The sequence below is a fragment of the Pocillopora verrucosa genome, chromosome 5, assembly GCF_036669915.1.
Source record: "Pocillopora verrucosa isolate sample1 chromosome 5, ASM3666991v2, whole genome shotgun sequence".
Taxonomy (NCBI): Eukaryota; Metazoa; Cnidaria; class Anthozoa; order Scleractinia; family Pocilloporidae; genus Pocillopora; species Pocillopora verrucosa.
In genome coordinates, this window is record NC_089316.1 from 25,364,577 (window position 1) to 25,378,191 (window position 13,615).

Consider the following 13,615-nt stretch of genomic DNA (forward strand, 5'->3'; position numbering starts at 1 on the left):
GCTAGATAAATTGTCAGAATTTGTTTCATTTTTCGAGAATTTCCACATTCAGTGAAAGGTTACCCTAGGGTGAAGTCAATAATTTTAGCTGGTACACTGTGGAATCCCCTGCACAAAGCCTGGGGATTATTTGACAAATATCACTGAGTCTGAGTAGATTATTTTGCTGGAAAAGAGAATGTAGCCTTCCCTATAAAATATCAGTTTATCAGTCTGCAAGTTTTGGTGTTATATTTCACCACTGTGATGGTCTGATTGTTGAAAAGGGTCTGCATATTCCTCACACCCTTGGAATTTAAGTCAATTTAGCGTTAAAAATGTTTTCAGGCATGAGAAATTTCCCCAGAAGTCTCTGTATACACAGATGCATGTGCATATATTGACGGCAAACTATTGATTTATCTTTGCTTGACAAAAAAGTGAACATCAACGTAGAGGCCCACGGGTACTATTCACCGTCAGATAAAACATTGTAACAGAATAATTAAAGGGTTGAGTGCAAAAGAAGCCCTTGGTGACTTGGGATGAACTACTATCGTCTCATTCCAACATGGTGTCTGTTTACTTGTGTAACCAATGGAGAACTTGACATGACATCAAGAGTCACTTAGTAGGGCTTAACAAAAGACAAATCTATGTAAGCAAAGGACAAGTTTTAAGTTTCTCTTCCAAATATTTAATGTCTTCCGATCACATTAACGTACTAATATAGCTGTCCTAAACAAGATCATTAAGCTCACGTAAAAAAAAAAAATATATATATATACATTAAATTTATAATACTGACAAATCACGTGTACGTTTATAATTTAATTGATTATTAATATTAAAGTATACAATAAACCTCTTGGCAATGTAAGATAACTCACTAAACTTATTAGTGAAATTTTACATTGTCAAGAGAGGCGTGAAAATGATAGTTATTCACTATCACTTCCTTTGCTTGATCTGCCGCATGCTTTTCTTGGTGGGGCACAACCGGGCCGCGTCTCGTCGGGCATTCGGCACGTACATGGCCAAACCCTCTACACTTGTGACACCGAACTGGAATAAAAATATAAATGAGAATGGGGGCGAAAAGATCTAATGGGGAAAGGAGGGGGAAGCACTCGCGTTGGCAAGGGGTTGTTCATCTGACATGTTGAACATCGAGCCAAGAAGGCCCTAATAAGGTTGAAAATACCTTTAAATACATATTTTTGATTGAATAGCCTACTCAAGGCGTTCACCCCTCCAAGGAGGCAAGTATCCTCTCCAAGGACACCTTAAATGTAGTGTAAACTGCTTGATACACTACTGTACAATACTGTTTCTGAATTTCAGTAGTGGATAACTGTTGTATTCTAGCACTGTTATTTTCCAGCCCCTCTCAGCTGTTCTTAGTTTCTCAGCAGGAGTTAACTGTTGTATTCCAGCACTGTTGATTTCCAGCCCCACACAGCCGTTCTCAGTTTCTCAGCAGGATTTACTGTTGTATTCCAGCACTGTTAATTTCCAGCTCTACACAGCTGTTCTGAGATTACTAGCAAGGAATAAATATTCTTTTCCAGTACTTACTTGTATTATCAGTTGCATACTATTCTTCCCACATTTCCTAATAAATGAAACTATATTTAGTGGACACTTCTATATCACAGACACTGGGGAAGGTTCTCAGAGAAGTTACCTTTGATACTTTTATAACTATAAAAGTAATACATGTAGCTTTCACTGCAATTTAAAGTGATTTAATTTTTGAAATACAGTTAACTTCTCCACTAATCACACAACACCTATGCAAAGCATGTCAATTATAAATAACAAATATGGAGAGTTGCAAATTACTTTCAATACTTTATAGTGCAAGCAATGTGTTCCTTACCATCATTTTTCAGTGTTTCTTTCCATTTACAGACTCGAGTGGCTGTAATGAAAAAACAAATTCAAACAATTTTACCTCACTTCTTAAAACAAGAAATCACCTCTTGTTGAGATAGCACACTTCACTTCGCTGTTTTTATTACTACACATATGGGGGCTTTGGTAAGATTGTGGAAAGGAGGGACAACGTTTGAGCAGCTGGGAGGGACCAAAATGACAGTGTGGCAGCCATTTATTCCCACTTGGATGACAAAGTCTGGGGAACCTTCCCCTGGAAATTTAAAAGTTCAGATGTCCAAAAGGGTCCATTTTAGGCCACTATATCCCAAGTTGGCTAAAAATTATAGCTGCTACCAGGGAGAGTATTGACACTGAATTAATGAATAGAGTACCTTTTACGTAACTAACTATATAAACATTATACATAGCAATGTTGTCTCTGTGATGATGTCTGTGTGGTCTTGTTTTATTTTTACCTTTGCCTTGCTCAAAAAATGAAATTGTGCTGAGGACGACATTAGATTTTGGGGTACAGTGCTGAGATTTCTAACACAGTATCTTTAATGCAATTACTGATGGCAGAGGAGTTAATTAGTACTTCAATGATAAATGTAGAGCACGGCAATCAATGAAACAATCAATGTCTAATCATGAACTAGCTCTTTGTCAGTGACAAGTTCACAAAATTAATATTGGTGAAGGTTACTTCATAAAACAATTACTGTAAACCACAATACCAAAAAACATGGCGACTGATACATTCAACCAGAACTCTTTGTGCAAGAAAATACTGGAACCACTCATAAACACAAGCAGTAAAGGTCTGAAAAATTTAAACCTTGCATACATAATGTTGTTGTTTTGTGAAAAATTGCTTTCTACAAGTGGCTTAGCCTAAGAGTAATGGTAAAATGCACAGGTGCCATCTTTGTCTGTGAGTGGATTGAATCTATTGGGTGAACACCAGAAAAAATAGTATAGTCAAGGAGCTATTTTCTGAAAAAATTCATCTCAAACCCAAAGAACAAACAAAACTTAGCTGCCTTTCTCTGTGAGTTGTTAAGAAAGAACATACCAGCACGTTTAGGCCCTCTGACAGAGGGAAACACACTGGACACACTGCTTTTAATCCATCCTTGAATCCTCCACCTTGGACAACCCTCTTGACCATTGCTTCGGTACTGGTGTGGATCCATCGTGGATGTTGATTTCAAACGAGCTTGATTCTCCTCTCTTGCTGCGTTCCCCTGCCTTAATTGAGACAGGCCTATACTGGTCAAAAATCAGGTCCACTCTGGTGTAGCTGTTCTGATGAAATTTACTAGTGACAATGTCTTGGTATTTCTGTGATAACTGGCCAGATGTTGCAGACCTTCTCTCTCATCTCTGCTCACCGTTGTGGCTTTAGCCTCCCTGTGTCCCAATGCGGTCAGAGTTTTCTAGACCACACATCTCCTTTGGTGCATGTGTCATAGCTGCTCGCTCATGAACGGTTAAGAACCATCGGTCTACAGCATCTTCTTTTCTACTCATACCAACTGTGCCCCTCTTTTTCTTGGTTTCAAGGTCAATTGATTGTTCCAGGGCCATATCCGGCCAAACTTGCGCAAACGGTTGGTTAGAGCAGCTAACACTGTGGTTTTCAGCAATGAACTCTTGGCATGACAGATCTAACAACATGCTGCTGCACAACTTCAGAATGCATGCGTAGTTGCTGCTTTAAGAAAAGTAACCTCCCTTGTACGAAGGCCTGTTTATGTATGGCAGATGAAGAATGTTGCAATCCTCTGAATAAAGAGCTGCTCTCTGACAATGATTCTAGTGCCTCTAACACTGAGTGACTATTGTTGTTGATGTCAGTCTGCAAATTGCACGTACTGTACTTATCAGATCATTACCTCTAGGCACAGATACATTCCCCTCAGAGTTTGACTGTTAGCAGTATCATTTCCGATACAGATCCAAACAACGAACTAATAAATTAAGGTTTTGATCGATGTTTTACAGTCTCGATTCAACAACTCTTTAGTATGTGACACAGATTGGTAAAGATAGCAAATTTCTTAAGGGGTAATTTTCAAGACCAAAGCATTTGTAACAGATTAATATCAGTGGCTGTAGTTAACACGTAACGAAATTAGAACATGTTGCAAACTTGCATCTTTTGACATATACAAAATAACACCACTAAAAAATACCTACTGCTTTCAGTGTGAAGAGCTGTTGCCAGTACCTTTCACTCTCATCATTTCCCTTTGAATTTCAAAGAAGCTTCTAAACCTATTGTTCCACATGAGGTCTTTAGCTCAATAATCAGAATCCACTCTCTGTACAGCAGAATACCAGTAAATTCTGCGTTTTTTAATTTTTGTCATAAATCAACAGAAATAAACATAAAGTTTGGACATTTTGGCAGATATGCATAGAATCAAATTTTTGTACGCTATCATAGAAATGTCGGCAATCATATGCTTTTAACACTTTCACAGCATCCCTCTTTATTTCAAAGATTTGACCCGTTTTGAGGTTGTGTTTATTCCAGCCTCGTTTCCATGTAAACAGTGATGGAAGAGACATCAGCACTAATATTGTCTATTTTCTGGAGTTCTACACATCCAAATGTTTTTTTTAAGCATAATTCGAAAGTACATGATTTCTCTGTTGCCACATAAGATGAAAAGCCTGGATAAGACCTTTACCCTAGTCTCAGCAGAATTTGAAATATGTTAGGATCAACAAAGGAGACTGCTTTTTGACAAAAAAGTGGTCATGTGACAATCACGTGACATGCTGTCGTACCATGTGAATGCTTAAATTGTAGGCAGGTACATGATAATCATTTTTTCAGAAGGGTTTGGGGCACTTCAGTGGAAGAAGATGAAATTTGAGGTCAATTTCTGTTTGAGCCTCGTTTCCATGCTGAGTGTCATATCATGGTATAAAGCCCCATTTATCTCGTTAGCGGTACCACAATTCGGGACTACATAGTATCTTATCTTAAAGAGCAGGTATTGGTCTATCAGAATCAGCTGTCGAACCTTTTCTGTCAGGTGGGTTGAACGAAACCAGTTTTTGTTGGGTCTGGCTCCTTGACAAGTAATATTCATTCAAATAGGCTGAGGGTTTAGTATAGGTATGCTGTGGTTTAGTTTTATCCTTAGTTTACCCCGTAATTTCCGGTCGTTTACCCGCGGGTAATCTGCTGATTTTGCATTAAACGCGCGCCACTGCGGGTAATAGGGAGGTGCGGGTTATGTGACAATTTTAAAATCCAGTGGTAGTTGAATTGAAAAAAAATATCACCAACATGCGTTTCCACCTCTCAAGTAAATTTATTGTGTTAATAGTGCCGCAAAGCGGCACGAAAACATGATGCCGACTCGAGTTTATTTCACGCATAATTAGTTGCGCGACGAACAAATAATTATCGGCACGCGTGAAAACAAAACCTTGATGGTGACAAAAATTAACCATAGATATCCGGCGCATCAGTAACAAATTTCCATTTAACACTAGCTTGAGCTAAAGAGAATTTTCCCGTTCTAAGGGACTTGTTAGGCCCAATAGAACCGGAGATATCGATTTTTTCAGAAATCGCCGACAGTACTTTATAATTCAACTTTTAATACTCACCCAGCTTTTTTTCAACAAATCAACATGGCGCTGAACGATCGCTCGCACAAAATGTGGCCACAAATTCGCATTCTGTCAAGTATGAAACGTTGAGATTTGGGCATGGGCCGCTAGTGTTTTTACTGTATAATCTTATCAATAAAGTACATGCTAATATTGACACAGAATTGTGCACACGTCTGAATTTCTTTGACCTTTAAACTCGACAAAGACGCTTCGAAGTTTTCGAAAGTTGGATCAGACAACTTTTAAAAGACTGAAATGTATCACCTTAATGTCACGTTTTCGCCACCAAAAAGTTGAATAACAACGTGCGGGTTATCCACCAGTGCGGGTAATCTGGTGACTTTTTTTTTCGCCGTATGCAATAATCGGCCGGTGCGGGTAATCGGCCGTGCGGGTAAACGACCGGAAATTACGGTAATTCTTTTACTTTTAATAGACTGAGGCAAAATTGATAGTGACATATCATCTCACCATAACTTAGGTTAGGAGCTAAATTTTATCTTTCTTTACACAAAATGCATTTTTCATTCATATCATTAACAAAACCAAAGGAAAATGATGTTTACACCAATAAATTAAGCACAACATATACCTTTTTATAACTAGTGCATAATAATGCAAGAAAATGTTTACAATAGAGCTTACCACCTCATCAGCACTTTTGTTTGCTTTGCTTTGCTGCTGGTTCTCATCCATGCCTGTATGAATGAAATTAAGTAAGGGTAAAAGGATTGGTATTTTCTAAGCAAAGATAGTTTCAGAGAGTTTCTCCACTGATATACGGATCAACAAATGCTCACAATGAATGCCAACAAGACCAAGTTCTTGCTAACACATTTAGGAGCAATAATTGCTAATAGTAGGCAATAGTCTGTATTGAATTAAGTATTCATTTCTGCATGAATTAGTGTTTATTTCATTTTACTATTTGTAACACATAGTTGAAAAAGTATGTATAATGTGGTAACATATAACATACATATTATTAACATATTCCTTATAATTTAGTACAGGGGGCTTTATTCTAAATCGATCAAAAGAAAGAAAGTGGCATATGTCAGCCACTGATTTAAATAGAAAAGCACTTATTATTAAGTGAAGAGTAATTTTGCTGCAATTCTGTCCCTTCTGGGTGGGCAAAGAGAATGAAAATGCATTGTAACCCAACTGTTACTTGCTGGAGAGCATTGGGAGACAGCACCCTATCCTTTATGAAAGAGATCAGATCTTCATCATACGTGTTAGCAGTTTGTGAGTTAACTTTCCAGGATATGTGATATTTGACATCAACCATACTAGAGGTTGAATTTTTGCGTAGTCCCATACATTTACAATGAATACATGTCTTCCTCTGTATCCATAATAGCCATCATTGTAGACACTATGAGATTGAGAAAATCACACATTTTTTTGGGCATTGAAACACCGAGATCTGCCCTGTTTTTTAATTATGTAACATCTAGTTTTGCATGTCCCACGCAAAATAAAAAAATCAGCCCTCGACACTGAAGGATTCAATGAATCCAGGTTAGTAGTTACTCGCACGCTTCACCATGCAGTCACATGAAATCTACAGTATTTAGCCCAAAACTTGAACGCGATCTTTGAAGAATTGTTGTAATATTTAAATGTAACAAAATACTAGCATAAAATACAACCGAAACCTTACCTTACTTTACTAGTTCCGACAAAAAAGCACAACTTCGATCACCAGCGCACTCCAAACCAATAAGGGAAGCTACGAGGCAATGTCAAATTCTCGTCTTCGTAAGCTTTCCAACGTATCGAAGAAAATTTCACTAATACTTCGCGCTTAAAAACGCAACAAGAATATTAATCTTTCACCAATCCGATGTGTCCTAAAAGGCATCAAGGATAGCCCATGAAACAAGAATTGCCCATGAAATTCTCAAACTTCGAGCGCGGAAAACTTAACGATCGTCTCACAATTTTGCATTGCATCCCTCCCCTAGTTGGGAAGTGACACGCAGAAGACACGTTCACAACGCACTTTGATTGGAAGAAATAAAACCGCATTCTATTGGTTATTAGATGTGAGGACATAACTACAACGGAAGACACAACCGCAACGCTGCATGCGTTCAGAGATCTGTGCGCGTTGCTGCTCAGGTTAATTAAGGCCTGGGTCAAAAATGATATTCGCCTCCAGGGCCCCCCCCCCCCCCCCCAGCAAGGTTCGCGGAATTCGCGTGGACTGCGCGAGTAACCATAGTTACTTGGAATCAAGATCGCGTAGTTCGTGAACGGCATCCGCCATTTTGAAGTGTCGGCTTTGCATTGGTTTTTCCCATCTTCGCTGGTGAATCCGACAATCTAGAGGAAGACATCATACGAAGGTGATGACATTTTCTTTGCTATCTTCATTTCCTCAAAAAATGCCACGATATCGCTATCTTAAAGCCAAAGAGAACCCTTTTGAACCTACGAAGACTTCTAAGAACCGCTCTCAACATGTTCATTGATTTCACTGCAAATACAATGCAACATGAATTTATAATATAGCGCTCATTTCTAGAGCTCAATAGCGTTTTACGATGTTTGTAACTTTTGCATAGAAAAAAGTACTATGTTTTGTAACAAATGCATAGAAAAAAGTTTCATTGTGGATATACCATTCAATTTTGAAATTAAATTTAGCTTGATAATCCTCTATCACATCATGATGTGTAAACTTATGGTGTTTATCAAAATTTAGGCTTTTGAATGCTTTGGAAACAATTTCTCCAAGAAGCAGATGAATTTACTGACAAACGTAATCCCCCAAAGCAGTTGTTAGGTAAGTTTAATTGCTGACATGTAAGATGCAGATTGTCTTGTCATAAATTGTCCCTTGAAAACTAATAGAAAGAAGCTGTACTAATGTGTGTTAGTTTATTCCGAGGTCCCTTACTGAATTGCTATAAATATATAATAATAATAATTTTAATTACTCACACAGAAAACCATCCAGCCCTTGCAGATTCCAAAGGGAATCTACTTGATTAAAACCAGTTTTATTTACTGTTATCCCTATTTGTTTTCTTGAAGAGGTCCTTCCAGTTATTCTACACAACTATTTTTTTTTTGGTTTTTAAATCGTGTTATATCAGTTTTAATTATAGTCAACAGTTTGGTTTTTAAGTTTTCACCGGTAATAATTGCAACAATCATTGTCAATGATGGACTTGTAATTGATATATGTGTCTATTTGAATGTAAATATTCTACCCACTACACCAGTGGAGTATCTTTTAATTCAAATGCATCACAAAAGTTCTGATACATGCATATGATTCTGATACATATGATTCCACTACACCAGTGGAGTATCTTTTAATTCAAATGCATCACAAAAGTTCTGATACATGCATATGATTCTGACCATAGCCTTCTCTCTTTGTTGATAAGACATGATTAATTACCAGTGCTTACTGTTGCCCCAATTGGGGCACTGTTTTTTTTTTTTTTGTGACAAGAGCAAACACAAACTGGTATAAGATGTGTTATCTTCTCAGCCCTACTCATAAAAGATGTGCCATCTTATCTGTGCATTATTAAAAATGTCCCTTTAACATTCATTCACAATTCGTAAAGCAGAAGTACAAAATTAGTTTAGACCAAGGGCACACATAAACTTGCTTAAGACATGCACATACATTGTAATTTTAACCTTGCAAAGCCCAATAAAAAGACTCCTGCCGTGACATGGCTAGGGTCACTTTACCTGATTAGAGTGTTAATTATTACTTTCTTAAACAGAGGTTTCATTAAGATTTTGAGGTGATGGGAAATGTACAAGTAAGCAGGCAAAATATGTTTTGATTCTGATTTATGTCAGTCACAACATGCGGGAAAAATTATGTTCCCAGCCAGTCAATTTGCCCAGTGTCAGGCCCATGAAACGCTTGCTTAAACTTTATAGTATTCAGTGAGATATTATGGAAGCCAGTGTTCCCATAATGCCTGTTGTTGTTGGTCTTCTTACAGGGCTGGCATCCAAACATTCTTGAGCCATGGAAACCAAAAGTGGAATGTTTTGCTTAACACCTACTTTGAACAGAATTTTACCAAGGGAAAAAATATCACTGGCTTTGCTACAGGGAGAACCATTAACAACCTCAGGAGCAATATGAGGGTAACAGATGCTGTATTTCTTTGTAGGAGGAAAGGAGCTGTCACATGCTTTTCCAAAATTGATGATGTAGCCATGTTTGTTACTCACAAGAACATTATTAGCCTTCAAATCACAGTGAAGAAAGCCTTTTGTGTGAATATGTGAAAGGGCTTCTGTCAAATCATGTGAAATAATTAACCAGTCATTTGTTATGAGTGAGCTTTGCACATTCTGTATTGTTGCACTGTTTTTCTGACAAGACAATAGTTTGCTTATTGTTACAGATGTATTGTTTTCCCCTTTAAACTCCATTAGTAAGGAAATGGGCTGCTTTTGAAGCTGCACACCTATTATGGTGGGGATATTTTTATGTCCGAGTGCCTGCATAATGTGAGCCTCCTTCATTATCTCTGTGGTGTCCTGCATCAGACTGTTTTTCCACAACCTCTATATCAAATCGTGTGTACTGTCTCAGAAGGCATCGACCATATGATCCTTCTCCCAGTATTATATTCTGTCCATTGGTTGGAAGAAGTTCAGTATGATTGATTAAGTTTACAGTGGAATATTTGGTACTTGCATTCCTTTTAAAAAACTGGAAAATGAAGGCAAATATATTATAGAGAGTGTGCTTAAATAAACGCTAGATTGCAACACAAGTAAAGGTGAAGATTGTTGATCTCATTGTTTGGCATGCAAATGACTGCAAAGTAACTAGAAACATTACTCCTCCTCCAAATGGACTAGACATTAGCATTGGATTTTATTTTTTTCTTGGCGTGCTCTTCCTCAACGCTGCCGCTTTTTCTCAATTGCGTCTTTCTTTTTTTGGAGCTGAAGTTCCTTCACTTTTGTTTGTGCTTCAGCAAAGCTTATTTTAAATATTTTCTCAAAGTGGCCATTCACTTTTGAATAAATGTGTTTTACAGCAGTTTTAATGGCTTTTTGCGTTGGTTTCACTTTACTTTGTGTCACCCCACTTTCAATAAGGGCCTCTTTTAAAAGTTTTCGGGTTTTGAAAGTTTCTCCACTAGGGAAAAAATGGCATAATAGTGCACTTGACAACCTCCACAATTTGACAGTGTGTGCTGTTTCTTCTGCGCTGCATTAAGAGCTTTCCAGTTTACCATTGAAAACGTGTCTTGGTACTGGGCCCTGGCTTTTGAGTTCATCTTTCGGAAAGAGCTGTAAATTGCTTTGGATTTATTGACGTAGGTGGAACGTTCGACCGCAAAGACTTCCTGACTGTCACCCTCGAACGCTGCAAGATAGTTCTTCCACTTTTCACTAGGGTTAGTTTCAACCGAAGCACTTCCAACCTTACGAAAGCTCTCCTTTACAGCAACTCTTGCAAATCCACAATTAAAAATGACAGACATTTTCGTTTCACACGAATACACTTAGCTCGTTATCGCGTAGTACCGTTGTTAGTGAATAAAACCTTGAAGAGTTTCAAGGAATCAGTGTGTGTATCTTGCGATAACTTTCAAGTTTTGCGCCAAAATTTTAATTCAGTCTCGTTATATGATACTACTTGGGATAAAATTACAAACGTTCTTTATTCTTACTGCCCAAATTTGCAATTGTGTTTTATTAGAACTGTCAAAGGCGATCTAACCCTGGATTTACAGAGATGCAATCGACCTCAGAAACGAGAAAAAGAAATAAATATCATCAAAAGTATACAAAGTTTGCCTGTATTACATCTGAGATTGCTCCAATTAGTATTTGGTAGTGTATCAGCCGTTAAATTATTGCTTCTGAACACTCGCGTGTCAAAATGGCGGACACTAAGTTGAATTACGTGACTACGAGTTTTCAAAATTCTCACCTCTTAAACAGTTTTAATTTGTCTTTTTTCCAAATAAATAGGAACCTGTGGGATTACTTTCGTTGATAGCGGTTGGAACCAGGTAAAGGCTAAGATGTTTTCGGGCGAAAACCATGATAGAGGAAGCAGCTTCGCAGAGACAAAACTTGATTTAATCTGCCTAGCACATCTCTCTTCTTTTTGGCAGCCATTCCAAGTGGGAAAACAATGAAAAACGTCTCAAATATTCATAGCGATAACTGCATTTTGATTTGCCTTGTGTTTAGTGGTGGGAATTTGCTCAAGAAAGCAACCGACGAATTTGGCGCCTAAATTAACTGTTTTTGGCTGTTGAGAGTATCATATTACGCTGCCACAATTTAGTCCGAGAGAGATGGTAGTGATACACATTTCTGCCAAGTATGAGAAAAATCCCTCGCAAAATAGCCAAGTTATTCTCAATTTTGTGAAAATATGGGTTAAAGACAGGGTGACCCAGGCCTTAATTAACCTGAGTGATAACCACCCGCTTCTACGATTAGTTTGCTGAAGGTTTCTAATGTGATGAGCCCAGTGAGACCCTGAGATGCTCCAAACTGTGCAAGTTGGTCTGCGCTATAAACTTGTTCTAGTTCTTAAGTCAGAGGGAGGATCGCCCACCACTATTTATATGAGCGCCTCTGCAGTAAGCAACTGTACCAAGTTGTGCATGATATTTAAGGCATATCGAGAAATCGCGGCCTTCGTAAACTCCATCCAAGCCAATACGCGCTAGAATAAACTTCTTCTCGGAAGAAAAGCATGTTTGGGATAAACTGACGTCTTACAATTTTTTTTTTAAACTTTTTTTAATGCTGTACACCCACGAATTTAGAGGTATGAGCTGTTGCCGTCCCTGGCCAGTGCGAGAAAAATAACATTTGATTCTACATTTAGATGCAAATGAACAAGGCAACTACGCCATCTTGATTCTATCAATTAGAGTGTTAGGTTGAATTGAGGGCTCTTTAGAAACTGGATTTCAAACTGAAACACCTACACTAAATAGGATTAATGAGGTATTCTTCTGAGAAGAAACACTGCTCTCCTTCCAAGATGATGTCCATTTAAGCAGAATCTCATTTTTTAAGCAAGCTTATCGGAAGAATTACTGTCTTCTCTAGAGACACGATATTTGTTTGGGAAGAATGTCAGTTTCTGACTCTCCTCATGAAAGTTATTGTCTTTTACCCAAGAATGAAAATTCGTTTTTAAATGGATCGTTCTTCACAAAAGATGGACTTTCCTTGTGTGAAGAATCACGTTAAAAAGCATTCTTGCTGTTAAAGTCTTTGTGCTCTTCTAGGTCTGAATGTTTTGTTGTGAAGAATCTTCTGCCTTTACTGGACTTTGTTGAGTTATTGAAAGAATTGATTTTCCTCTAACTTAATAAATTACACTGAATATAATCTCATTTTTCTTTTGTTTTTTTTTTTTAACATACTATCAACATAACATAAAACTAACTCACATTTATGATGTATGCAACAAGTTATCAATGAACAACTATATCAACATTCACTGTATCGACAACATTCATCTTTTATCCACATTTATCATATTTTGTATCCTATAATAATATCGTATCACTTTTAAATCATACCCTATTTTTTTAAAATCCATTTATCAACATACAATTCGCAAAAAATATAATTAACTTATTTATTCACAACAATATGAACCCTAACTTCTAACACCATTAATCAAAGGAAAAATCGAAAATCTTCAGCTCGCCAACTGCTCAATATAGTAGTATTGATACCGCGAGGAAGACACGGCCGCCGGTGGAAACAGCGAAATCCAAAGAAGTAGCCGGCTGACTTGCGAAGGGATATGATATGATTAGTTGGTTGTCTTGTGTAGTTGTTGTTATCACATGATCTGTTGGATCACATGTTTTCGGAGTGTTACTTGAGAATAAACTTGAGAACGTGCAGACGGGTATTTTCGTCATTCATAACAGTTTCACTGAAAACAAAGACAGTCCTTGTGGTCAGAGTACTTTGACATGTTAATTCGGACAGAAAAAAATACTTGTAAATTTAAAAGAACTTATCATTTCAAAAGAAACGTGTCACCAATTTGAGGATTAATAAATGTTTAACAAATGCAAGCCCTCTGCATTGTAAATGTTGCTTCGGTCGATGATGAACA

At 37.5% G+C, this 13,615-nt stretch overlaps 2 long non-coding RNA genes across 2 annotated transcripts; one reads left to right on the forward strand and one right to left on the reverse strand.

Moving 5' to 3' along the window:
• Positions 1-669: 669 nt before the first annotated feature.
• LOC136281221 (uncharacterized) lies at positions 670-5,053 on the reverse strand. The gene is made up of 3 exons (XR_010717609.1): positions 1,862-5,053; positions 1,558-1,594; positions 670-1,044 (listed from the first exon to the last, which is right to left on the reverse strand). It is a non-coding gene; the product is annotated as an uncharacterized lncRNA (long non-coding RNA).
• Positions 5,054-7,690: 2,637 nt separating this feature from the next.
• On the forward strand, positions 7,691-10,535 carry LOC131789834 (uncharacterized). The gene is made up of 3 exons (XR_010717581.1): positions 7,691-7,856; positions 8,216-8,296; positions 9,486-10,535. It is a non-coding gene; the product is annotated as an uncharacterized lncRNA (long non-coding RNA).
• The last annotated feature ends 3,080 nt before the right edge of the window (positions 10,536-13,615 follow it).